The sequence below is a fragment of the Mirounga leonina genome, unplaced genomic scaffold (genome assembly GCF_011800145.1).
Source record: "Mirounga leonina isolate KUSES-001 unplaced genomic scaffold, KU_Mleo_1.0 Mir_114, whole genome shotgun sequence".
Classification (NCBI taxonomy): domain Eukaryota; kingdom Metazoa; phylum Chordata; class Mammalia; order Carnivora; family Phocidae; genus Mirounga; species Mirounga leonina.
In genome coordinates, this window is record NW_023270265.1 from 47142583 (window position 1) to 47169202 (window position 26620).

The 26620-nt window shown below is 53.5% G+C and overlaps 1 protein-coding gene across 8 annotated transcripts in view; it reads right to left on the reverse strand.

The window, feature by feature from the left end:
* Positions 1–25987, reverse strand: part of CTBP2 (C-terminal binding protein 2) — a 157883-nt gene extending 131896 nt beyond the window's left edge. For 2 of the 8 annotated variants that reach the window (XM_034985900.1, XM_034985850.1), the window contains exons 1-2: positions 25786–25987; positions 25272–25476 (exon numbers count right to left, since the gene is read on the reverse strand). The gene's annotated coding sequence lies outside the window, so the exon portion shown is untranslated. Of the gene's footprint in view, positions 1–8210; positions 9168–10781; positions 12502–12668; positions 13160–24801; positions 24867–25271; positions 25477–25785 lie in introns of those variants that run through there. The other 6 variants (XM_034985840.1, XM_034985859.1, XM_034985886.1 and 3 more) reach the window with 6 other exon arrangements.
* Positions 25988–26620: the final 633 nt, after the last annotated feature.

Genomic DNA, 26620 nt, shown 5'->3' on the forward strand with positions numbered 1-26620 from the left:
GAGCCTCTCCTTGGTCCAGGGATCACACTGTTAACCTGTGTTCACTTCCTCCTCCGTCGCAGCCCCGGCACCCCTCATCCCCCCACCCCAGGGCCTTCACCAAAGCCCAATGACCTGCAAGCAAGACAAATCCCCTGGCAGCTCCTCAGGGCTTCCCCAGTTCCCCGTTCAGCACCCACCCCGCACCCTTCGCTCTCTCTCCCTCCTGTCCCAAAGAGTGGGCAGAACAAATTTCCCCACTTCCACCCCCGACGACAAGGAACCCCACACAGGAGTTCTGAACAATATGAGGTCCCAGGCTCCTGTGAGAACTGTCCAGAGCTGGATTCTTTTCCTATAAAAATGCACCTAAGACCCTCCTCACCCCATCCCCTTGACTAGAGCCATTTCTGGGGCTCACACCCACCCCCAGGCATGGAGCCCTGAGCCTCCAGCTTTGTTTCCTAGGCAACAGCCTGCTTTCCTTCCCACTGACCACTGACCGAGGCAGGAAGATTTGGACGCTCCCGAAGTTACTTCTCAAGAGGCAGGAGACGCAGCTTTCCTTACTTATAAGCAGGAGGGGCCCTGCGGCAGCTGGGATCCCAGCAGCTAGGGCTCCCCCAACCCCGTTCACGTGCTCACAGGCACCTGTCCTGCAAACCTGACCTCACTTTCACTCCAGGAGAGCCTCGCAGAGGAAATGGCACAGCCCCAAAGACTCTCACCTGGAGATGGGAAACTGGCCGGTGACTCCTGCTTATGACACTTGGTGGTGAGTGGCTCTGGGTCACCTGGTGTCTGGCCCTGCAGGGCTGGTGTACCTGTCATGTCGGACCCGAGTTTGAGGAGCTGTGCTTCCGCGAAGCCCCTCTCTGCCCAGCCCCCAGTCTGTAGGCCCATGCCTTCTGGCACACGGGCAGAAAGGAGCAAGTGGCCTCCGCTGAGAGCAGATAGGCTGGGCAGTGGCTTTCTAGCTGGTTGCCCATTAGAATCATCTGAGAGCTTTTGAAACTACCCGAGGCAGGTCCCACCCCAAGACCATTGACTTAGAACCTCTGAGGGTGGGGCTGGGCTCAGACCTCTTGTCAAAACTCCCAGGTGATGTCAGGGCCAGACAGCGATGAGAAAGATGGGGCTGGATGGGGCCAGGTGGAAGACAGGGCAGCCTCCAGGGTGGACAAGCTGGAGGGAACTCAGGCAGCCCCTCCTCACAGCCACCTGCAACTCACAGCCCACAGCCCACCTCCTTCAAGACGCCTTCCCTGACCTCAGTGTATGTGGACGGGAGCCTGGGTCCCAGTGCTGGACTACTCTGCCCCTCCCCTGCCTGGCTCCCCAGCTTGCTCACTGCCCTCTGGTTGTGAGGTCTGCTCCTTCCAGGCGGGACCACGTCAGGCTTGTTCAGGCTGCCATCCCAGACCCAGGACAGCATGGGCCACCCCCACCCCCACAGCTCAGTAGCCCTGAAATGAGGAAGGTCCACTCCCCCTCCATGTGCTCAGAGAAGGAAGAGGCAACAAGGAAAGCAAGCCCCACCCCACGGAGCCCACTTTCTCAGGAATTAGCCTTCTCAGCACCTTCCAAGCCTCCCTACTCAGGTGTGATGTATTCCTGAAACCATCCCCTGCAGAGATTTCCCTGAACTCACACTGTGCACCTGCCACCAGCCAGGGGCTGAGGAACACAGACACCACAGTCTGTTAAAAGGCACCAGCCGAAACACTGACTACGACTCCCTCCAAAATAGCTCCACTCGGCCACAGACATCTAGGGACAGACACATATAACACATTCTCCCCAAAGGCTAACAGGATGTCTCCCCAGAGGTGCTGCCTGTGTCCTTGAAAGAAGCCAGAGTGATTTCAAAGAAGCCAGAATTTGCTCTGGGTAGGCAGAGGTGGGGAGTTGGGGGTGTTAGGAGGGGCCAGGTCACCAAACTCCCCCCACCCAAATCTTCAGCAGTGACATCACCTTCAGGATAGGAGGTGTTTATTTTTTTACAAGTCTTGTGTTCCTAAAAATCTAAATTCCCCATCTGGGTCTTAACATACCAGTGGTGCCCAAATCACAATTCACCAAAACACTGAAAGCACCAACAATGTCAGAGAAGGGGTCTAAAACGAAAAAGGGATAGGGAAATCAAGGTGAGAGAAGAAAGGTCTAGGAGGAAAAGCCCCAGTTTGATCAGAACGGGATCTGTTTTACAAAGGGCTATGATGCGGGCCTGCACAGATGGGGGTTCCACTTCTGGGCGCAGCCGCAGTGACCAAACTCAGAGCAGGGCCTTGGGAACCCCTGGCCCCCAACATCCAGCCCACTGTCCCCACTGTCTCCATCCCCCACCAGGCAGCCAGCAGCCGGTTCCCTTCAAGGATGGTGAACAGCACACACAATATCAACGGTCAGACTTTATTTTTTAAATGCACAGTGTGCCTGAGCCAAAAACAAAACAAAACAGCTTTCCAAGATGCTTTCCAAATTCCAGAAACACACTGGGCTGGAAAAACAGAGCCCGGTTTCCTCTTATTTTTAATCTAACATTGGCGAGGCTTATAATAAAAGAGAATTACCTATTTATTTGCTTACCTTACTTGGAAAGACAATAAATTGGAAAGGCTTCATAAATCTCACAGGGAAGTCCTTTAAATAAGGACTGTCAGCAAAAATCCGTAAATAACCTTCTGCCAGTCTCTAGCAATCACCTCCACCACACATTCTTTTTCCTTCCTGCTTTTGTACTAATCTTCTAGCAAACAAATCCAATCAAGCACCGAAAAAACGTTTTTATTCTTATCGAGGTAAGGCTCAGAAAATACCCAGGAGTCACCGGGCTGCTGACCGAAGGTGGCCCTATAAGAATCCATGGCAGAGAAGGCCCCAGGGGACAGGCTGAGGGCTACCTCTGCACCCCCAAACGCAGCCACCCTGCGCCCCTCCCCCCCCGATTTACCAAACCCTGGTAAATCAGCATTCATCTGAAGCATACCATCGGCCAAGCCCCAAACAGACAGACACCTAATGACACAAGGTCGTGCTCAGGCTGATGACAGGTTGTCACGAGTTGGCCCACCTCAGGGTGGGCTGGTGTCAACGGTGGCTGTGTTTGCCTCCCGCCCGTAGAACCCCAGTGTGGATGGAGCTGCCGGATCCAGGCCAGCTGCTGGTCTGGTCAGGTTCGCCCATCCCTGTCCTGCCGGGACTGGAAGGAAGCAAGCTCGCACTCAGAGCGGACCAGGCCTTATCCAGGAGGCCCCCTTCCTCCCACGTTAGCATGACTCGCAACGCAACTGGTGGATGTGGTTGATTAAAACGACCTTCGGCAGCTCAGAGAGAGCAGAAGATGGACAGTCTCACACTGAGGTTTCAAGGACTGTGCTAAAAATAAGTTTAAATAAGAGGCAGAAGGAGGCTTGTGGATAATCAAATGAGCAAGACTTGAAAGAGCTGCTGTAATCAATTTACATATCAGGAAAGGAAAATTACCATAACCAGAGGGAAAATTTCTCCAAGCCAAAAGGTTAAAAAAAAAAAAAAAAAAAATTAGACCAGCAAACCACTACCTAAATGTAAACGGAAATGTGTCTTCAGAAATCACCACCCTCTTGAAATGCCTGCCCACTTCCAGAGCCTCGAAGCTTCACTGCGAGACCTCGATTCTTGGGTGTGAGATGCACGACTCAGGAAACCCAAACCCACTTATGCACATCCACAGACTCACTCGGATGGCTGGCTTGGTGAAGGAATGGGCTTTTGTCTCCAGTCCCACTGAGGTTCCCATGCAGCAACTGTCACCCAAAAGCTGTGTCCCTGTGAGCCACTGAGCTGCCCTGAGCCGAACACACTGAAGAACTTTCAGCCCGTGAGAGGAACTTCACTGTTATTATTACGGATGCACCAGATACATTTATTTTTATATCCTCCTCCTTGGCACATTCCTGGTACTCAAGAAAAAGCAGCTGTATTATTATTTATCTACCAAAGGAATGTATTTCTAGTATTCTTGAACACAGGCAAAGGCCTTTCTTAACTGGCTCCCTTTGAAATAGTCATCTGACAATGTGCACACCTCAAGAATGTTCTTATTTTCCAGCTGGGCCTGGGCATACAATAATAGCAAGCTGCTCACCCCTCAGGCAAAGCAGAGTGGCTGCCCATTCACTTCCCTCCAAGTCAGCTGGAATGTCAGGATCCACCCAAGGGAGTGGCTTCTCACTTAGAATTTACCCTGTGGACACAGACGCGGAGCCCACGGAGGGCCCTGGGAAGGCCCTGGGCGGCCTGGAACCACGGTCCTACTGTGCGCTCACAGCTGCGCACCATGGCCACGGGAAACGATCCACTGAGAGCTCTGATTGCTGTGGATGGAGCAGCCATGCTTACTGACACCCTTCGGGGCAGAAAACACTTTTCTCTCTTATCTGTATGCAGTCAACTTTTCCCGTAAGAACTCCCTCCAGGCCCTGCGCAGGTGTCTTCCCCCCGGCCCCAAGGGTTGCGCAGGGAACTGGGGTCACAAGACTGTCATGGCAGCGTGTGCCCGGGGAACCTCGCTGCAGCCAGGTCCTGCAGGCTCTCCAGCCTGGGACAATACTGGCCTCTGAAGCTCCACCAGGACATGGGATGCCAACCTTCCTGCTACTCCCCCAAATCCTATATACACCTGTGTCTCCCTCCACTCACTGGATGGCAGCCCACAGAGGACCACCCCCAAGAGGACAAGGATGCTTAGACATGAATTTCAGGCCAGGACCAAGGTCAGGTTGAATCTGAGCTCACGGGCATCAAAGAGTTTACACACACACACACACACACACACAAACACATGATTAACTGTGAGCCCCTCCAGCATGAGGAGTGCTCTCACCCACCCCATATGCTGGGGCCCTAGTGGGGAAGCAAAGAAACAGCACTGAAGACATTTCCAGCAGCAACCGGAAAAATCAATAAATGCAGCGATCCCCAGCTAGCAATTTAAAAAATTCCCAGGCTCATTTCATAAAATTCCCCCCCAAATGAACGGAAATAGGAGAATATTAAATACTACGAAGAAAGCCAGTCAATTTGGGCCCCCATGCAGTGTGACGGGGGGGGGGGGGGGCGCTCTCCTGCAGGCCTGCAGTGCCTCATTATAAATAACCCTCCTCAGAGAGCTCCTGACCCTACCTGGCGCAGAGGTCCTGGGGTGGGATGCTGAGCCGGTGGAGTGATCCACCGCTGGACCTGGCAGCCACTGACCTTCCCACAGCAAAGTCCTCTAGTCCCTCCAGGCTCTCCCCAAACCACCGCAGTAAGGCAAATGGGGACCTGAGTCCCCCACCGCCCCGTGTCCCCAAGGAGTCACAGAACACAGAATGACCACAGCATGCGGGAAGTACACTGGCTGCTTGCTCCAAAGCCACTTCCCCCAAGGAGGAGAAAGGAGGAAGCGGCTAGTGATGTGGTGGTCACTCCCGATCCCTCTGGACCCAGAGCCAGCAGCCAGGGTGGACAGAGAAGCACCTGTCTCCGGGCACCTTCCAAGAGGGGCTGGCAGGACATTGTGTGGAGGAGGGTGAGCAGCTGTTGTGTGCGTGTCCCCAGGAAGCCCGGGGACAATGGCCTGAGAAGCACCCTGGCCTGTATGTATGGGTTTGGAACTCACCCCTCTGGGGAGAGAAAAGGGGACCTTTGGGGGTTTCATGGGGCAGACAAGATTCCAACTCCAGGGACTGACCTTGGATCTATCTTGCCCAGCCTGGGCCAAATGCCTGAAGTCTCAGACATCCTTGGGATGGCGTGGGTGCCTGCCCCTCAAGCAACTCTATCTGCTGTGACTGGAGAGTCCCCCTGAGCCAAGTGAGACCTCGGACATTATAGATGCGCCTCACAAGACACATCTACCTACCTCGCCAAACTTCGGAGGCTGGCCTTTCTACTAACAAAAAGGGGCGATTTCATCCGTTAACACAGGACAACTTTCCTCCGTGATGGAACTGGTTCTGCAGCCACGTGGTGTTTACATATCTTTGGTCAAAACTTACAGAACAGCAGGCGGAAAGGGTGAATCTTATTGTATGTAAATTACACCTATGTGAAAGTTTCTCAACGTCTTCCATCTCCACGAAAGACCAAAACAAAACAGACATCCTCCCCTGGGCAGTCAACTGCAGTCCCAGAGCGGTGAGCCCAGCCTCCAGCTCCCCCCAGGAAATCACCTCGGTCCCAATCCCCAACCCCCAGAAGGGTCTCCACATAGCGGGAAGGACCCCGCTGCACAAACACTGGCAGTGTCCCTGAAACTCAGCCGCACTTCGGAACAATCTTGTCAGGGAAGACACTTTTGTCGCCTCCAGCTAGGGAAAGGAGAAATGAAATGAGACTCCCCTCAAGTACCGTGCCTTGACTGCTTTTACCCCAAAGTCTCCTCGATCCTCGGAGGAGGTCCCTTTAAAAAAGTTGAGCCTTGTCGGGGTCCCTTTTTTTTTTTTTTAGATTTTATTTATTTATTTGACAGAGAGAGACACAGCGAGAGAGGGAACACAAGCGGGGGGGAGTGGGAGAGGGAGAAGCAGGCTCCCCGCAGAGCAGGGAGCCCGATGCGGGACTCGATCCCAGGACCCTGGGATCATGACCTGAGCTGAAGGCAGTCGCTTAACCAACTGAGCCACCCAGGCGCCCTGTCGGGGTCCCTTTAATCTAACTGCAAACCCATCTGATCAAGCCAAGAATGGACAGGCTCCCCCCAGCCCCTCCCCGCTGCTCCCTTCAGGAAGATCCCCAGCGGGACTGGATCTACCCTTGCTAAGGGCTGCCACTGCCATCCTGGGGAAGCGTGGGACGGGCGTACAAGGGCCAAGCCAGTAGCCCTCGAGAGCCCCCGGAGGCCACACCCAGCCTAATAAGTCCCCATCAGTAAGGCGTTGGGACCCCCAGGCATGCCCCAATCCAGAGAACCCAGGGACGCCCACTGAAGGAAAAACCGTGGGGCAGCGCTGGAGTTCACCCAAGGTCACAGAGCAAGCTCAGGGCAGAGCCAGGACGACCTGAGCCTTCCCTTGCTGGCCCCTTTGTTAGAGAGGATCACCACCATCCCTGGCCCTGAAGATGACCGATGGGGGGGGGGGCAGAGGATATAGTGACAGTGACAAAATAGCTTTCAGCCCTATCTTGGCACCTGGGCTTCTCTGTGGAGGAGCAGAACAGGGTCATGTGCAGGAGCTCAGAGTGAAACTGACACTCAAGTTCTGGTGTAAAATGAGCTGGGTTTAGAGATGACGGACCCACCCTGCAGCCTGAGTCCTTGAGCAGATCCCCAAAGAGTGACCCACCGTGCACGCAGTCCAAGTACTTGACCCACTGTCCTCCTGTCTGTCCACCACCCGTCAGGCACCTGGGCCTGTTAGTCTGAGCACCAAACACCCTTCTGATAGCTCCCCCACCCCCCACATCCACCGAGTCCACAGCGGGTCCAGTCCCCCAGGCACCACGGCCATCGCTCTAAAATGCCATGTCTTGGGGCGCCTGGGTGGCTCAGTCGTTAAGCATCTGCCTTCGGCTCAGGTCATGATCCCAGGGTCCTGGGACTGAGCCCCGCATCGGGCTCCCTGCTCAGCGGGGAGTCTGCTTCTCCCTCTCACTCTCCCTCTGTTCTCTCTAGCGCACAAATAAAATCTTAAAAAAAAAAAAGCCATGTCTGGCCGTGGTGATCTGAACTCAGGGCCACCCCGCAACCCTCTGCGCCCTCTCTTTGCCTCTTCAGACCTAGAGTCCTTCCCACTCCCACACTTTATTCTCTCTACTCCAACATTAACTACTACTACTATAATAATAATAATAATAGTAATGCCCACATTGGAGATCTTCCTCCAGGCACATGTCAAGGGCTTGCCATACATGAAGTCACTTCACCCTCACGGATTCCCTGAGCACCCACCACCCCACTGTGAAGACACTCAGGCATAAGGAAGTGGGGTCACTTCCCAAGGACTTCACCAGGGGGGCAGGTGTCCTGGGACCCTAAGTGTACATCTGGAAGTTATGTTCTTAAGCTCTACACAGCACATCCTCAGTCATAGGAGAGCACCACGAATGTCTTTCAATTCCTCCAGCAGCTCGGCGTCCCTGACCCCTCAGCCTAGGGATGACCTACCGTCCACCCATGCCCTAGAGAAGCCCCCCGCGCCCATTCCAGCTCTTGCAAGGTCACCAGTGCTTTGCTGAACTTCAGGATAAACCCTCCTTGCTCTCACCTGGAGGCCGGCGCACAGTAGGAGCTCTATTTGCTCAAGAAGCAGATTTTTGTTCAACAGGCCATTTTCAGAAAAAGCAAATTCATCTCGGTGTCACTGCATAAATTTCCACAAATCAATCCAAATTGAGTTACTTTATCATAGAACGTAAAAATTTTAAACCCTATGCATAAAATACGATACATCTATTTTTATTTGATAAACAAAATTATAAAGCTTTCCTAAATCTCTTAAAGGTAGTTTTTCCAGTAATGCATAACTGCTTAATTGGGAAGTGTACAAAACATAATTACACTGCCTAACACTACAATATTGCTTATGGGAATATCTTCGTTCATGCATTCTGCTTTATTCTGTATTTAATCTCTATTAAGATGTCTATATGAAAACAGGTATGCTAGTCTTCATAAACACCATAAATCATAAAGTCGTTTCTTTGCTAACCCAAGTCCAAAAACAGCCCCCAAAGAAACTGCTAGAACCCAAAGGCTTCTACTTCTCGTATTTAAACAGAATTGTGGCCTCGGACATCTATCTATCCCTGTGCCACTTGGCCAGGTAATGGTTAAGGTAATGGCTGGAATCTCTCTCACAGTAAATATCTCTGTGTGCAATTCAAAAGGTATCCCAAACTTCCCCCAGAAAGCAGTTACCCAAACCAGAAAGGGCCAAAAAGCTCAAGACCACAGTTAACAACCTCAGATCAAGGAGTAAGAAGCCCCTTAAATCACTCATCTGAGGACACCATGCATGCCCCCCCCTTCAAGTTCATCTTGACCCTAGCACCTGGAACTCACACAAAGGCTCCAGATTCTTCAAACTGGGTGGACGTCCCCACACCCCCACCCTGCCTTCAAATTTGTACACACACCCTCGTCCTTAGAATTGGGTTATCTGGGGGCACCTGGGTGGCTCAGTCGTTAAGCGTCTGCCTTTGGCTCAGGTCATGATCCCAGGGTCCTGGGACTGAGCCCTGCACTGGGCTCCTGCTCAGCGGGAGGCCTGCTTCTCCCTCTCCCACTGCCCCTGCTTGTGTTCCTGCTCTAGCTCTCTGTCAAATAAATAAAATCTTTAAAAAAAAAAAAAAAGAATTGGGTTATCTGAGGGGCGCCTGGGTGGTTCAGTCAGTTAAGCACCTGCCTTCAGCTCCGGTCATGAGCTCAGGGTCCCAGGATCGGGACTCCCAGCTCGGTGGGGAGTCTGCCATTCCTCTCCCTCTGCCCCTCCTCCCACTCAGGCGCAGGTGTGCATTCAATCTTTAAAAAAAAAAAAAGAATTGGGTTATCTGAATACAAAGCCACTCTTCAGACAGCTTGGTATTGGTAGAGAAGAGGCAGGTCAGAACCAGCTCCATCATTTATGAACCGTGAGCCCATCCACGTGGCTTGTGAGATCCCTCAGCGGATTCCACAAGTGGGAGGTAACCACGCCTCCTCACTGTCTCATTAGGGTTGTTACTAAAAAACAAAGTAAGCTCCTGTATGACAAAGTGTTTCTACAAACAGAATAAAGGTAAGCTGTCATCTATATGGAAACATAAGCTATCAGCCTCAATGAAGCCTACTAATTAATAAATCCACTGATTAAGATGAAAAGGATCTGCCACAAAATGTGTTTACTTACATTTCTAAAACAGAAGGTGTTGTCCCCAAATCTGTGTTTGGCGACACAGGGAAATAATACCATCGGCTCAGAAGAGCTCCTGGAGGTTGACTTGTTCACTTGCAAAACGAGGCGGATGTGCCTGGTGCTGATCTCGTTCACGCTCACACCGGCCAGTGTGCAAGTCACCAACCCCACTGCTGCACCCACCCTTGACTTGTGTGCTCAGATTTCCAAAGTGTGCCTCCCTAAAGTGACTTGTAGTGTACTAAAATGTAATTTGTAAAACCAACTTCTCCCCTTGCCAGCAGGCTGTGACACTCAGCCCAGCCCCCCTCGGTGGACATTGCTGACCGGTCAGAAGAGAGAGAGTTCCATGTCAAGTGCATCTGAGTATGGAACCAGCTCCAATGTTAACGGGTACACGCAGAATTTCCCTCCTGTCCCTAGGAGAGCCTGGTGCTATTCTAGGGGGTGGAGAATCCCTCTTAAACCAAAAAAAAAAAAAAAAAAAAAAAATCAGACTAGGTTGGGCAGAAATCCATATTTCCATTTCCAAATCTATTCATTCAGATTTTGAGGGGGAGGGGGTTATTCAAGACATCTAAAATCTTTCAATCATTTGTCGTGCCAAATGTTCAATAACTAGACTCAAGTGTATGGATGTGTGCTGGGGAGTGGTTTGTTGTTAAAGAAAGATAATCTGTGTGCAGTTGGCAGGTTCTGGGCTGGCTGCATTAAGAACCACCGGGAGGAGTTTGCTAAAAATATAGCTGTTCTGGCCCTACCTGGAGCTTCTTCCAAAGGTATGCTGGGTGGAGCTCCAGGAGACTAACTTCTGGCCAGGGGGTACCCCAGAGAAGCCCTGCTCCAGAGGCCGCCCTCTCAAACCACCTGGGCACAGGCCCTCCGTGGGGACTGCATGAATCACTCATGTGAAAACCACCAAGCCCACAGCCAGCTTCTTACCGCTAAACGCACGCACGGAATCCACGGGCTCCACTCATGGGGCAGGCCAGAGCCCGGCCTGGGGTGGGGGTGGGCTGAGGGCTGCTGGCAACTTGTGCTGATGCAGCAGGGCACAAAGGACCTCTCCGTGATCCCGGAAGGCCTCTAATTCCAGCTTGATGTTTTACAGGGATGTAGCAAGCCACGCAGCGCATCTCTTGAAAAAGGCAGAGGCAGAAGGGAACTTTAGTCGCACCTACTTTACCCCCCACAACAACTCCTGGTACTACCCATGGTTCCCACTCCTCTCAGACCATCACCACCACCACCACCACCAATGATGATGACGGTGGTGGTCAAACCACCAGCTAATGTCTGAGCCCCTTCCCACGTGCATTAGCCTTTAGTTACTGTTCACTACTCCTAGGATTTGCAAATGTGGAAATATGACATTCTGGCCCCTGACCCCTGAGATGTCCTCACATTCCAGCACCGGCTGCCTCCCAAGGGCATTTTCAAGGACCATCTTGCTTTCCAAGGGAGATTTTTTTTTTTATGGCATGAATTGAGCCCAAAGAAACCGCTGGTCCATGAAATGACCAGCCCGCCCTGAAGGCAACAAACTGTCTCTTCCATGGACCCCGGTAGGACATCTTCCCAGAACACAGTCCCCCCAGGCTGTGCCTCACCATTTCATGCTCTCGGGACCCTACTACTCGAACCTGGAGCCCAACACGAAATGCAGAGCAGGAACCCTGCCCCCAGGCAGTCATGTGCACCCCCACATGGCACCGGGCCCTAGTGGGCACCCAGTCAGTCCCCATGAGTGGATGACTGCCCTGGGAGGAGATGAGCAAGTACCATCCTAATTCCAGAGCCAAGGGGCAGGAACACATGCAGCAAGCTGGTCACCCAGCTGGACCTGGGCCAGTCACCAGAGCTGCTACGGACCAAGTGCCCACCACGTGCCAGGAAGGCAACCCCAACAAGCCATTCTCCAGGACAGGTACCAACCCTCCTACTGCCCGCTCGGGACCTGGAGATCGGACGGGAGCATGTGAAGGCGAATGCTGACAGGGAAGGGGGCTGACTAGTGCCTTCTCTTACACAAATTCCCCTCGGAATGTGGCCAGTCAGGCCCACCTGCACCGTGCTTCATCAGCTCTGTAGAGAAGGTGCAGAGCACTCAGCGGTGCTGAATTCAACACGGGGCTGGCTCTCCAGTGGACCCCACCTGTCCAGGGCAGCTGCAGCAGGGGGGGCCCGAGCCCCCATGTGGGCCGTCCTCAGGCAGAGGACTACTCTTTCTTCCTTCTCTGGTAAGAGAAAGTAGCTCTTAAAGAGAAAGTAAATATTTTACTGGGCATTTCTCAGAGTGACCTAATACAGAGTAGCATTCCAGTCTAAAAACAACCTGAGTGGTTTTTGGGTCATCATTTTGGCCCCAGGAATCATCGAGAAGATGGGTTGCTCCCTAACTTAACCAGCCACCACCCTTATGTCCCTGTATTTTTTTTTTTTTAACAGAACCAGGATTTGGATCTCCCACCCTCAAACACTATTCACTACACACCCATTTCACCTATCACTTCACCAGGCTCCATGAAATTCACCCGTCCTTCGTGTGCAAAGGATAAAACCTCCCATCCATTGTGTGACCATTCCCCTAGGACACAGCCCACCATCTGTGACTACCAAGCCCCATCTCAAAGCCCAGGGAGCCTTCTCTCCGGTCCCCCAACACCCAAGGGGAACCCCTCTTTCCACTGCTGAGGTCAGGATTCTCTGATCTCCACCCCGGCGGTGTGAGGGACACACAAGGAAACCTGCTCCAACAGGTACACGGCACCTCGAGGCAGAAGTGGATGATTTATTTGTGTTTTGTATTTTTAAAAATTTAACAAATACCTATGGTGTGTCAGGCCTGTTCCAAGCAGTTTATAATTCTGATCCTCATTTTAGATTCTGAAACGGTAAGTCCTCTCCAAGGCCTCAGTAAATCCCAAACGCAGTCAAGCAGCTTTCCCTGCCTCCTTTGCCACACACTTTCTCGAACCGTCTGTCCCATCTGATCAGTCCATATTTATCTTGTTGCCTTTCCTAAGGTCTTGAGGATGGGGTGGCTCTCCTTGGGCCCAGCATCAGTCTGGGAAGGACGACATTCACGACCTTTCTGTGGGACCTCTCCTCTCCCTCACGGGAAGTGCCCAGGCAGAGAACACAGATAACCCTGGGCTCCCAAGTGGGCTGCTGGGATGGCCCAGGGCAAAGCTTCTGGATCTGACCCTGGAGCCTGCCACGCCAAGTGATCACCAGGTTGTTAAAACTCCCCGCTACAGGCAAGGCCAAAAAGTGGTCCTTGCACTGACCCCGCCCCCTCCCCCACTAACAAGGGAAACCAGACCCGACTCCTACCAGTCCCTCGCCCTCGGTTCCCCCAGCCTGCCCAGCCTGCCCAGCCTGCCAGCCGCTGCCCCAGATGATGAAAGGAATCACAACAAAACAAAACAAAAAACCCAACTTTTTAATCTCTCTTGTGGAGAAACATTTTAAAGAACTAGAGTTATACTTGCAAAGTGCGTTTTAAGTGGTTTTGCTGAGCTGGGGGTGGTGGCCGGGAGGCAGTTTCGAAGCTCTCACGCCCGTGTGACACACACAGTAAGAACACAACCCAAACAGGGGCCAGTCACAAGCCTCTTCCCTTTGTGCCCCTAGGACACAGGGGACTCAAATAAGGCAAGCTCACAATTATCACAAAGAAAACCCAAATCACGTGGAGCTGCTTCTTTTGCCCACGACTCAGAGCACATCTGGCCAGTTTAGGAAGGAAAAAAAATTACCCACGGTTCAAAGTCCTCCTTAAATACTCAGGAAGACATCATTACAGATAGAATTCCAACTTTAATTCTGAAATCTCCTGGCTTTTGTCAGCTGAAGCCACATTCTTAATCCCAGGCTTAGTTGAGAAATGAGAAGAAAGGATGTGTGTTTCAAAAAAAAAAAAAAAAAAAAATCCTCAGCCCTGACTGAAAAGCAACAAGCATCTTGGAAGAGCAGGAGAACAAACAGAACTCTGCACAGAGGCCAAGGCGGAGAAAAATCGGGTCTTAGGAAACCTGGTGTACTCACCACAGCACCAACACGGGCATGTGGGACACTAATCAGATGGCCCCTGTGTCCTGCTGGAGGGACTTGGATGCCAAGCTCAGGGGCCTTTGTGCAGAGCCAGGGAATCCTGAAACGTGGAACAGGACAGAGACACACACCTTCTACAGCGCAGATCTGAAGGCCGGTTCGGAGGCCACCCACGACCCCTGGCTCCCGTCAAGAACGTGCATGGTGGGGCCAGCCAGGAAAAGCTGACAAAGCTACGAGGGACATCGGAGCGTCATCCACGCAGAGAAGCCTGAAACCCCAGCCCCATCCACGCTCCAGGCAGTGCGGCCCGAAGCAGCTTCTCCCTTCTCCTGTCCCACCGAGGCGGCCGACCGAGCCCCACCACAGCCCCTCTTCTGTGGGGAGTGAAGCAGAATGGAGACCTGTTTGAAAACTGCACGGGGGACTTAAAATAGAAAGAATACAATCATTACCTAAACTAGAGCTGAGCCAGCACATCGGGGCTACAGTGACCAGCTGATCAAGAGACACCGCCCCTCCTGGCCTTTCCCCTCAGCCCTGCAGACCAGGCAGAACGCAATGACTGAGTGAGACCCCCCCGAGCTGCCCCCAGCCCCACGGGGGGGCCTCGGAGCCAGAGCAGCTATGTCGGGCATCTCCCAAGCACACACGTGTTCCCGAAAGGGTCAGGAGCACGGCAGGGCAGGAAGGAAATCTTGTCAGTAGAGGAAAGCCTGTTTTTCAGTAAAATCTTCACCTTGGGGGACCTTACCCTAAAGGAAGCCAAGGTCAGTGAGAGCTCTCGCGTGGTCACCTGCTCTGGGTGCCTTTTAGGTGAGTTAATCACCCAGGCAGGCTCCTCTCTGGATTTCAGGACACACCCAACTTTGTGCCATTCCCTTTCAATTCTCTGATGGACTCTTTGAAAAGAAGGCTGCTCCTTTTGTTCAGGAGTATGATTTCAAATTCCTTGCTAAGGCCAACACAAACGCAGGGCAGCCACCCAAAGGAGGTTTACCCAGCGGAATCAAGTTTCTGGCCGGCTTTTACAGGAATGGTGCAAACAGACTATTCCAATCAGATGAAATCCTCCCCATCTTCCCAGTCTCTTCTCCCAGATGCCCCCATGTTGAACCCAGGAAGCAATTCCCGTTGTAAGAGGTGCATCAGGAGTCCTGTTGGAAAGTGTACAGCAGCCAGAGTGAGGGAAAGGAGCATCCCACCCACTACCTCCAGCCCCTCCCCAAGAAAGGGGCACACCCCAGGAAGAAGGGGGGCTGGTTTTGAAAAACTCTGAGATCACTAACCTAGACCACAACTTTGGAAATCTGAGTCTGATAAAATGATACCTGGCCACCAAATCCAATGTTACCACCGAAAGAGCCTAAGCACTGTGAAAGGGATGTGTGTGTGTGTGCGCGTGTGTGTGTTGCGAGCGGGCAGGGTGGTTGCATCCGACACCCAGATGGAAGCAAGGGAGAGAATGAGATCGAGAGCACAGAAGGGGTCTAATTTGGCTATCATCGCAAAGCCATCCCCAATTGTACCCAAGTCCCAACCAAAAGCCCAAAGTCTCAATCAATTACAGAGAAACCAGCTCAGGATGGACTGGGAACCAACTAGACTTCTGGCCCTCTTGGTTGCTTAACCTTCCTGACCCTCGGTTTCTTCACCGGTAAAACACCATCACTTCTACCGGGGAGAGGATCAGAGGGTAAATGAAGGAAGACGACTGGAGAAACAGCACAGTGCCTGACTATTGAAGTCCTTCGGGATGTCTACTCTCTGCCTGGACAGTGAGTGAGTCCGTGATCCAGAGGGGCAGAACTCTCCCCATACATCCAAGGGGGCCCCTGACTGCGAAGCCTGCCCGAGGCTTCTGATCAGGAGCCATGCTGTTCATTAACCCAAAAAGTGTAGGGAATTTAAAACAGGCCTTGTCCAGGAAACTATCTAGAAATTCCTCCTTGGCATTAGATTGTGAGATCCTAACAAAAGATCACTAATCAAAGGCGGAAATTAAAACAAGCCAGACTTCTCATAGCCCCATGTGATGTGGAAGTCAACCCGGGCCTGAGAAAGAGGATTGTTTCTGAGAAGCCCATCTGAATCCTGGGGAGAACGTGCCAGATCTGGGGTAAGCCTGGAATTCTCACTTCCCCTCTGCTCTCAGGGTGACAGGACAGGCTCCCAATGCAGGAGGAGTTCCTCCTCTGCCAAGGAATCCTGCCAGAACCCCACTGCCAACAGCCTGATCCGAATCCCAGCTCTGCCACTTGGGGCAAGGGGTGACAGGCAAGTCACCCAAGTGCCTGTGGCACCTGACATCACCCCACCTTACTGTGAAGATCAAATGCAACATACACCAAGTGCGGGAGTGACAAAGATACTAAGTAAATGCTCCATAAACCACAGCTGTATTGTTAACTTAACAAAAATAAGAGTACTACTTAAGAGGCCTGGGGCAGATTTGAGTTTCAAATTAAGTCAGCCAGAACAGCAAGAATCAAACACACAAATTCTTCCAGCAAGGACAAGAGGGGTGCCAAGTGGGAAAGCCCTAGACCATCCTGGCTCTGCCCTCACTGGCCCATCAGGAGCCGCACTGTGACAAGCGCAGTAAGGTCACTTGTCCTGGACGTGGGTTCCGGGGAAGGCCTGGGTAGCCCTCGCTGCTTCCCGCAGCCACTAGCGCCGCGCTACCGCAGCACGAGTAAGACGGCCAGACTGGAAGGTGGCAAGAGGAGCGCGGCCCCAACACCGCCCCGGGGACCGGATGCCAAGCGGGCCACGTCGTGAGGATGCGGCCGTTCACCGTTTCAGCGTCTCCGCCGCCATCGCGGATCAACGGGCCTCCCTGTCCCCTCGGGGGGCGGGGGGGGGCAGACAGGAGGTTGGGGGTTCCTGGAGCCTACGACCGCTGCGGGGTGGGGGTGGCTCAGGCACGGTCCAGCCAGGTACCCGGTTCAGCCCCGGGCTCGGGCGCGGGCTCGGGACCCACCTGGGGTCCTGCGTCGTCTCGCGGCTCCTTGCCCGTCCCGCCCCGGGAGCCGGAGGGGCGCGGAGGTCCCTGCGGGTGTGGGCGGCGTCCGGCCGGACCCCCGCCGCCCGGGGTCAGACCCCGCACAATGGCCTGTGGGAGGAAGGAGGAAGTGGGCGCAGGGGGCAGGGGCCATTTCTATCGCCTCTAGAGGACTTCCCCACGGCGAGAAACGGCTGCTATTTACAAGTGAAAGGGCCAGCGCCAGGGGAGGGGCGCTTCCGGCGGGGGGTGAGGGGGGCACAGGTACGCGAGCCTCGGGGGGGGGGGGCGGGGCCGCCAGGTCCGCGGGCCCGGAGGTCAGGGGGTGCCGGCACCCCGGGAACCGCAAGACGCCGGCAGGCCGGTCTTTCCAGCAGGGCGGGGCACCCCGGCCAGACCCCGCCCCCTCCAGGTAGAGCGCGGCCAGGTGCGGCGGCCAGGCTTCCCCCAGGCCCAAGTTTGCCCTCCCGGCATCAGAAGGTCAAGCAGGAGACCGGAAGTCGCCCTGTGGTCCGTCTGGGCGGAACGTGGGGGTCCCCGGGGCCCCCGCACCCCCAGCGCGCTGCGGAAACCAGAGGCGGACACCAGCCTCTTTAGGATTCGGGGGAGGTGATTCACTGTTTCTGCGGCGGGCAAAATAGCAATTGCTCTGCTTACCTAGCCCGCAGGGGCTTCGCGAAAATGAATGACTGCGAAATGGTTTTAAGATCAAAAACATTCTGAGATTTTACGTGTAGGCACTTATATGTGCATACTGATATCTGTACAGAAAAATATACTCTTTATTCACTGCACTCCTGGAGTGACTTCTAGCCCATAACCAGAAATCGCTGAGAAAAAGGAATATGGTACATCTCTTGAGTGCTCCTGGGGAGAACTATCATTCCCACTTGGCATCCACCCTGGGCCTCCTGCTCCATCCCGTCCCTGAAGGGCAGACGGAGCAATGGGCCAGCGCTGCAGACCACAGCTCAAAGTCTGGAGAAGAGATAGAAAAAAACTTGAAAAATATTTGTCACCACCACTGGAAAGAAAATGCAGCGTTTCTCCCCAACCCCACCCAGTTCATTAGGAAAGTGTCCCCAAGTGAGGGCTGCCCTGGTGGTCTCCGGTGTTTGGAAAGCTTTGTCCCACCTAACCACACCTCACACAGCAACTATGTGGCCTGCCAAGCTAGGAGCCCATGCAACCATGTGGCCCAGCAGCTTCTCCAGCAAAGCTTCCCTGGTGTCACCAGGACTCCGTCCCTCCCAGCAAAGCAAGCCCATGTGACCAAGTGAGGCTGTTCCCCTCCAGGCAGAACATTCACAGTCCCCTCAACCATTCCGGGACAGGGTGTCAAGAGCTCTCGAGAGCCCTCCCCCTGCTCACTGCTGGCTGGGCTTGGGAGCTGCAACTTACTGCAGGCTCTCCCACCACCCAAAAGAGCCACTGGGCACCGCCCCCACCCCCTCCCTAGCCCACCTGGGCCTGAACACGCAGATGACATACTGTGACTTTGCGCTTCTAGGCCTACCGCACTAAAAGACATCCATCAGCAAAAGAATAAAGTCCCAGACAGAGCACATTCAACAGAAAGGTGCACAAACCCTTTCCCAGCCTCACACCCCCTACAGCAAAAGAATTTCACCTGCAGTTCCTCTTGTCCCCCTCCCACACCTGGGGCAGGAACACTATGAGCACTTCCAGGTCGATTGGGCCATTTACACCCAGCTACTGGCTCTCTGCTAGGCCTCAACATTAGGTAGGCTTTTTAAGTTGCCATACTGGAGGGGAAAAAATCCCATTAGGCCAGAGGAGTTGACCTCTGCGGTCTTGGTCTACAGTTCCTTCCAAAGGAACTTCCTGGGACTCCTTGACTCCATAATGAAGTTTTTGTTTGTCCTGGGCTTGGACAGATTGCTGGAGGCCAGATTTCAGGCCTGGCTGGAGCACCGCAGTGAGTTTACAACCCCTTGGCTAGCCCCAATGCTGCAGAAAAGACCCGCTCGCCACCCTAAGTTACACATCTTTTAAAAAGGCCCTTCCAGTCCCTGCCACTATGTAGGCTGGAATGAGAGAAATATTGCCACTATTCCCAATCAATCTTCAAGCCAGTAACAGTGTCTTTCAAATCGTAATTAAGGGCTTATTTTAATGCAAAAAGCACATTTCTGCTGATCAATAGATTGCTTTTGAAGGGAGTTAAAGCAATAACACAAAAGAAGGTGCATTTTTTTTTTTTTTTTTTTTTTGCATTTTAGAAGTGGGAAAGATTTTAAGAACCAAATGGATGAAGAGCACCACCCTCCCCTGCTTCACCACCATCCAGCCCCCCAGACTTTTTTGGACTCCCAGAAAACAACCAGCAAAGACTAGCCCACCAAATTCAGACAACAACAGCTATTGGGGATTAACATCCTCTAAATACTACCGGGAAGAATGAAGGCTCTGTTATTATCTAGAAGTCACAATTCCCCATAAAATCAAAGGCATCACTTGCCCCATGAATAAGAACCCAACCATTTTATCAGAAGTTTTGTGAACATTAAAAGCCAACTTTTGGCCACGATCTGTTAAATTTAGTCACAGAAACACTTAAATCAGATCATCTTTGAAACATTCACTCAAGGAGGGATAGGCTTGATACAGATGAAATGGTCAACTGGCCCTCAAGTTCTAAACCAAGGGTACCTCGATAAAATCAGAACAGGCATCAGCCCCCAACGGTAGTCAATGTCTATACTGATTCCACTTAGGGTAGAGGGGCAAAAGAGAAAGGACACAGTAATGCCCGCCACTTGGAACTATAGAGTCGGCTCCGCTCTGGAACCTCAGTTCCACATGGAAGCAGGAGGGCTCTGTGAATGGGGAGAAAGATGCATACAGAGGACTGTTTTCAAAAATGGCAGCAGCTGTCCAACTAAACATGAAAACCCAACAAATGCTCACTTCAGCTCTACTTTCCCTAACACTACAAACAGATTAAAAACTACTTCAGCATGAGGAGTAATAAAAATAAACACAACAGCTTCTTGCGACTTGAAATTCCTCAATTTCTGGTAAGGGTTGAGTAGGATTTCTTAACATTGTGTTTTGAGGGGTGGGGGGGGGAGTCTGCTTTTTACACTTTTCTTTGAAGAACCCTTCTCTCTGCTTTTAGAATCTTTACTCAAAAAAGCAGATTACTGAGAAGAGCGCACAAAGGTCCCTAGCAGTCCAAAAGGGACCACCTTCTAAGAAAACTCTGGAAAGGGAGTAGACCAGTGGCCCACATTGCCATGCCAGGCAAAGGCAGATAAATGTGCCTCTGGTTCCCATCCGTCCGCAGCTCCTGAAGTTTCTGTGTTCTCGAGCAGTTGGAAGAATGAAGGCCAAACTGCCCCTTGGCTCCCATTGTCAACATTCCACACAAACAATGGCCAGGCTCTCTCCCTATTGTACATTCTGTATTCATTTGTGAGTCCCCCCCCCCCCTTTTTTTGCACAATGTGCAAAGTCCTTCTTTTCAGCAGGGAAGTCCTGAATGCCCAAGTGCAGCCATAAATTTAGGCTTTAAACATCGATAACGAGAGTTAAAAAGCAAACTGCAGATTCTGCCCCAACATTAATTTGTGAGGATCATTTGAGTCACATTCATGGCTTTTGGATGCCATCCATTAAATCATGATCAAAAGAAACACTGAACACCTTGAAAATGGTTCTGAAGTTTTTAGCAATGATTAAGTATAATTTTCCAAATCCAGAGATAGGGCTTAAAAAAAAAACAACAAAAAACCTTTCATACATCTTCGATACATATTCCATCAAACACAGACTTGAAGAAAAAAATTAACTTCTCGAGCTCGTCCGTGGGGAGAAGCCTTGCGTTTTCCCTCCTTTCCCAGTGTGCTGTAACTTTAACTGTAGCAGTGTGAATTAGGACATGCTCACCAGCTGTAAGGGAGAAAACTGATATCTACCCAGGCAGTGTGGCCTCAGAGTGTATCCATTCCAGCATTTTCATGTGCCTACTAAAAGTTTTTCAGTAGTCCACGCGAGCATTCCTGAGCTAGCAATTCACGGGAAGATCTTGGAGGAAAAGGCACCCCGATATTTCACTAGACCGAGTCACTTCTGCTAAGTCCAAGTACTTCTCTTCAAAGGGTTGGGCAAACTGCACTCCCATTTTTTTAATTACTACAAACCTGTGTTCCAGCCTCTGTGATGGAACTATCAGCCATGCATTGGAAGTATTACCTGAGTTATGCCCTGCCCAACAGATAAATTTCCTCTCCTGATCATGTACTTTATGACTATATGTCTGTGGCCTGTATCAGGGACACGGGACACTTAGCCTGCTGCTTGTCACTGATAGAAAGATTATTCACGGGACCCAGGCTGCACTCACATTATGATGACAGCCCTTCTATATTGAAATGACAGTGGTAAAAAAAATGATAACGGGGATGGCCATTCCCCTTTAAATTTGTTCCATTTAGGGAAAGCGTCAAATGCAGAGGGTGTAACTGCATTCAAAAGTGATTCACGAAGGAAAAGACTTTTGATAAATGGCAATCTGGTGCTAGATCTCAAAGGAGGGGTGTGCCTGAGATTCGGGCCCTTTTTGTTTTTAATCCGCAAGAATCTCAAGGATTTCAAGTGGTGTGAGCCATCCTGAGCTCCCTCTGCTTTAGTATTTTAAACAGTTCCCAACAATATCCTTTTCAAACCCTGGGGCAGTGCTTGTTCAGTTCTGATTTTATACACTCATCATTTCCTGACCTTGTAGCTAGCTACGCCGAATGCTGCAAGAGATGCGGGTTGACTCTGTAGTTTTGTTTGTTCGTTGTTGTTGTGGCTATGTTTCATGATCTCTCTTTAAAACACTTCCCAGACTTAGAGATGCAATTTCTTTGCGGGGGGGTGGGGGGTGGTTTAAAAGTCAAGAGTAAAGTTATCGATTATTCCCTGAAAGGATAACTGATTGGCTAGTTAATGATTATACAGATAGCCAAGTTTTCCTGTTTCATCTTGTGTACACGACCAGATGAACAATGCCAAGGAAAGCAAACTCGACCCTGCAGGGACAGGAACAGGTGTGCCCTGAGTCTTAAAAGGCCAAAATATCTCACAAAGTATGTCACTGGTGTATTTTTACAATGCTAGTAGTGTTTGTTTTTAAGTAGCCAAACTTTTTTACTTTCTTAACCTTAAGAAGACACACTTGGCAAATATTTCTTCTTTGAGTTGATGACTAAGTCCCAGAATAAGTTGCAACTTGTGCCTAGCAAAGAAATACATTTTAGGGACAAAGAAGTTTTTTAGAAAAATCAGAGTTAAGAAAAGGTAATTCACCCTGCCCCTCCCCCAGGAGAACACCCTTTCAAGGGCCAGTTTCAAAAGACCCCAAGTGAAGTCATAAACAACACAGGGCTTGGAGCTCAAACTGCAGAGCCACACCACCCTCCACTCAGCCTTATTAAGGTACAGTTAGAAATGAGGGAGACAACAGACCCACCCCCCCAGCCTTATCTTCCCAAACAGTAAAAAGGATTAAACCAGAAGCACCTTGTCAGGTTCAAAACGAGTTCTAAAGCCAAGATTTTAAAATTCCCTCTAATAACTGCTTTCTACAGGGACAAACCGGGGTCCCCTACCCGAGGCACAGAAAAACCAATCAGTGCCATAAATTCCCTTTGCCTTCAACACTCACTCCCTTGTACTGGGGGCAAAGTGGGGGGAGGGGGTGACCTGACATCAACACTTACACTAAACCCCTCAACGCTCTACAGGAATATGCTGGCTTATTTCCTTTGTTTGGTCCTGTTATACTTGATCAAGTGTGAACGATTAAACTGGCTTCATTAAAGGCAAGTGCATTCACGGCTAACATACAACTTCAATGGCAACTGTAAGCATATTTTGCAAGAAGGAGGGTCTGCTTTTTTGCTTGAAACCTACCATCTCATTAACTCTTCTTTGGGGGGCAATAAAAAGGGCACCAGGGTTTTGTTGTTTTTTTTTTTTTACAGGAGAGTGTCACTGTGGTTCAGAGATCTGATGGCAGACAAAAGGATTTTTAGTGTTTCAACTCTAGGATATAGTCCCTGTTACTTAAAAAAAAAAAAAAAAGAAATTGTTTCAATATTAAAGCTGCTCTGACTTAAAGTGTTTAATTAGCATTTTGAATATCACTTTATAATTGCTGTAAGAAGTACTCTTTGAAATCAAATGATTATAAAAACAAGATCCTTTAAAGTACCATTACTTCAAAATGTAAAGGATTTACTTAAAATTTTTTTCAAAACACTGGAATTCTCCTAAGTACAAGAAAACTAACTAGTTCTACTGTGAGAGCCCTAGAGGCAGAACAGCAGTCTCAGGTACTGAACACGAGGTAATTTTAAAACTGTCTTTGAACCCAAGCACCTAGTAGAGAACCTTCTCTGAAAAAGTAGTAGGAGAGTTTTAATATATTTCGCCAAAGTCGGGAGGCAGAACCACTTTGTAAACTAACCAAAATATACGTCCCCTCCAAATTATCCATGTCAGATAAAAATATACCAGTCTCTAGAATATCCAACAGAATTGCAAATAAGGCACTTAGCATTTTAAATTCCCAATGCATATTTATAGAATACAATTCTCTGGTCTACCCTTCAAGCCACTCATATCTGACTCTCGAAGAACTTAACCTGATCTCCAATCTTTGGAGAAAAAAGGTGGGAAAAAAATCCAGAAAGATCTGTTTACCCTGGAGAGGGCAAGTGAGTCCGGCATGACGACGTAGGCCACCGCAAGGACGCAGAGCGAGCGCGGCTTTCTACGAAAAATTCCTCCTTTCCCCTGTAAAATACTAAACATGGGGACCCCTGGAGCCAGCTGCTGCTTGGGGCTGCCTCCGGGAAAAGTATTCGGGGCCGGCGGGGGGGCCACCCACACACTCGCTCGCACACGCACACTCAGGGTCCGTGACCATCCGCCGCGGCCGAGAGCGAGCCACCGGAGGGTGTGTGCGCGCGTGTGTGTCTCGCCGCGGCCGGCGGTGACCGCGCCGAGCTCCCGGGCCCGCGGCCTCCGAGCCCCAGGACGCTGCGTGGGCTGCGGGCAAGCAGCTACGCCGCGGGCCTCCCGCCGGAGAAAGGCCCCGGCGCGCCCGGCTGCCGCGCGCCTCTGCCCAACTTGCCCCGGAGCGCTGGGCAGAGCGCGAGGGAGAGAAAGAAAGGCGCTTGCCTTCGGCCTCGCGGGTCAGTCCTGCGCCGCAGAGGACGAGGAGGAAGAGGCGACCGCGGCGGCCCGGCTGTCGCTACGCCGCGCCGGGTCCCCGCCGCCCGGGGCGCGCCCTCGCCAGCCCCTCCTGCGAAACTTTTTCTTTTTGGTTCGCCCCACCCGAAAAGTGCAGCCCGGGAGGGGGAGGCGGGCAGACCGGGTTCGCGGCGGCGGCGGCGGCGGCGGCGGGCGAGGAGGAAGTGGTGCCCGCGGGAGCGCGGACGGGCAGAGGAAATGCCCGGCCCGCTGGGCCCCCGCCCGCGCCCGCCGCCCGGCCAGCCCCGGGCCCCCGCCCCGCTGCGACTTTGGCGGGCCCAGCCCGGCGCGGCAGTGGCGGCGGCGGCGGCGGCAGATGTGGCCCGGGCTGCCCGGAGGAGCCAACAATGCGGGGCCGGCAAAACAAAAGGGTTCCACTTCGCCTCCTTTCCCTTCTTTCACTTGCGCTCCCGGGGCGCCGCGCGGGATCCCCGGCCAGCAGGGGCCGCTCCCCGGGGGCCCCGAGCCGCGCGCGCCCCGGTTTCCCCGCGGACCCCCGCTCTCCCCCCACCCCGCCCCGCAAGCCTAAGGCCCCGCGCGCTCGGACTCCCTGTCCCGGGGGAGCCGGCCGTATTGTCCCCGCGGCGCGCCGCGCGCTCGGCCTGGGTCGCGGGCGGCCCCCGCGCGCGCACCCACCGGCCTCGGGGAGCAGGAGCCGGGGGCGCCTAGGAAACCGTCGCCGAGACGCCGCCGCCGCCGCTGCCCTCCGGACGCCGCCGCGCTCGGGATTTCTTTTTTCTTTTTTCTTTTTTTTTTTTTTTTTTACCAATCCTGATGGGAAGGAAGGTGACCGCCTACTTCGCATTCATCAACTCTCATCACAACAACAAAAATCCTGGCACAAACGGCAACCGGCGGGCGCGATCGGCGGCGGGGGGTGGCAGGCAAGGACCTCCAGGCCGGCTCCCACCCCCGGGCGCCAAGCGGGGACACGGGGGCGCAGACCAAAGATGTCCTCGGATGCCGGCTCCGTGTCCTTCGCCCTCCTCCTCCCCCCCCAACACGGCGAGTGGCGCAGTGAGGCGCGGGCGCGGCGCCCCCAGCCCGCGGCCGCAGGTGAGGCGGGGGCGGCAGCGGCCCCAGCCCTCCCCCGGGGCCCCTCTTACCTCGTCCCGGGCCGCCGGCGTCCACGGCGAAGGGCGCCCACCCGGGAGGCGGCGGCGGCGGCGGCGGCTCCCGCCCCTCCCACCCCACCCGGCGGCGGTGGCGGTGGCGGCGGCTGTGCGGCCCCCCCTCAGCGCGGCATGGCTCCCGGCTCGGTCCCTCGCTCCTCGGGCCGCCGCCGGCTTCTCTGGGCCGCTCCCGGGCCACCTTAAAATGACACACGCACACAGGGACACACACACAAAAACTTAATCTCTCCAGCTCCCCGCCCCTCCCCCTCCCGCCCTTCCCTCCCCTCCCTGTCTCTCCCCTCCCCTCCCCACCCTACCCCTCCCCTTCCCTTCCTCCTCCTCCCCTCGCCGCCGAGCCTCTTCCTACTTCCCCACCCACCCCACCCCCTTCCTCCGCCCACCCGGCTCCCGAGCCTCCCCACCCCAGTCCCAGCCCCGCGCCGACTGGCCGGGAGGGGGCTGCGCTGGGGGTCCCCGGCCCGCGCTCGCCCCGCGCCGCGCTCACCCCCAAGAGGATGCTAATTCCAACTTGGATCGGGGGAGGGAGCGTCCTGGATGCCTTGCGCCTCCGGCTATTTGCTCTTCTTTATTTGTTTTCTCCTCCGGGGAAGGAGGCGGAAAAGGGAGAGAAAGGGAAAGGGAAAGAAGCGGCGCCGGCCGCGTCGCCCGGTGCCCGCCGGCTGCGCAGGAGCGAGGCGGGAGGCGAGGTGAGGGTCGCCGCTCGCTCACTCCTCGCTCCTTTTTTTTTTTTTTTTTTTTTTGGGTAAAGGCGGGGTCTCTCTTTGCAAACCAATGACACAACCCCACATGGGCCGGCCTCGCCCCCTACAGATACTCCTCACTACAAATCGGCTCTCTCGGGGGATTAGTGGCTCCGCGAAAGTGCACACAGGCGCGGCTGGCGGCCGAGGGGGCCGGGCGCGGCGGGCGCTCCCCGGCCCGGCCCCGCCCGGGAGGCCCTCGCGAAGCGCCGGGGCCTCGGCGGCGGGGGCGGGGGTCCCGCCACGGCGGCCGGGAGTCGGGCCCTCCCTCCGCTCCCCTTCTTCCTCCGCGCCTTCCACGTGGGGCCCCGGGCGGCCGGCCACGTGGGGGGACGCGAGCCCAGGCCGGCCTGGGCGCAGCGCCGCGGGGTGGCCCTGGCCCCATCGGGCCCCCGCCTGGCCCGCGGCGCCGACCTGCCCCCTTCCCGGCCCCGCGGCTCCAACTTCCTCCTGGGCCGCGCGCCGGCTGCTTCTGCCTTCTCGGGCCCGCGGGGTCAGGCGCGGGCCGGCCACAGGGGGCACTTGCGCTCCCCAAATCCGGATCCGGGAGACGGTGCCCGCGCCTTGCCGGAGAGGCGG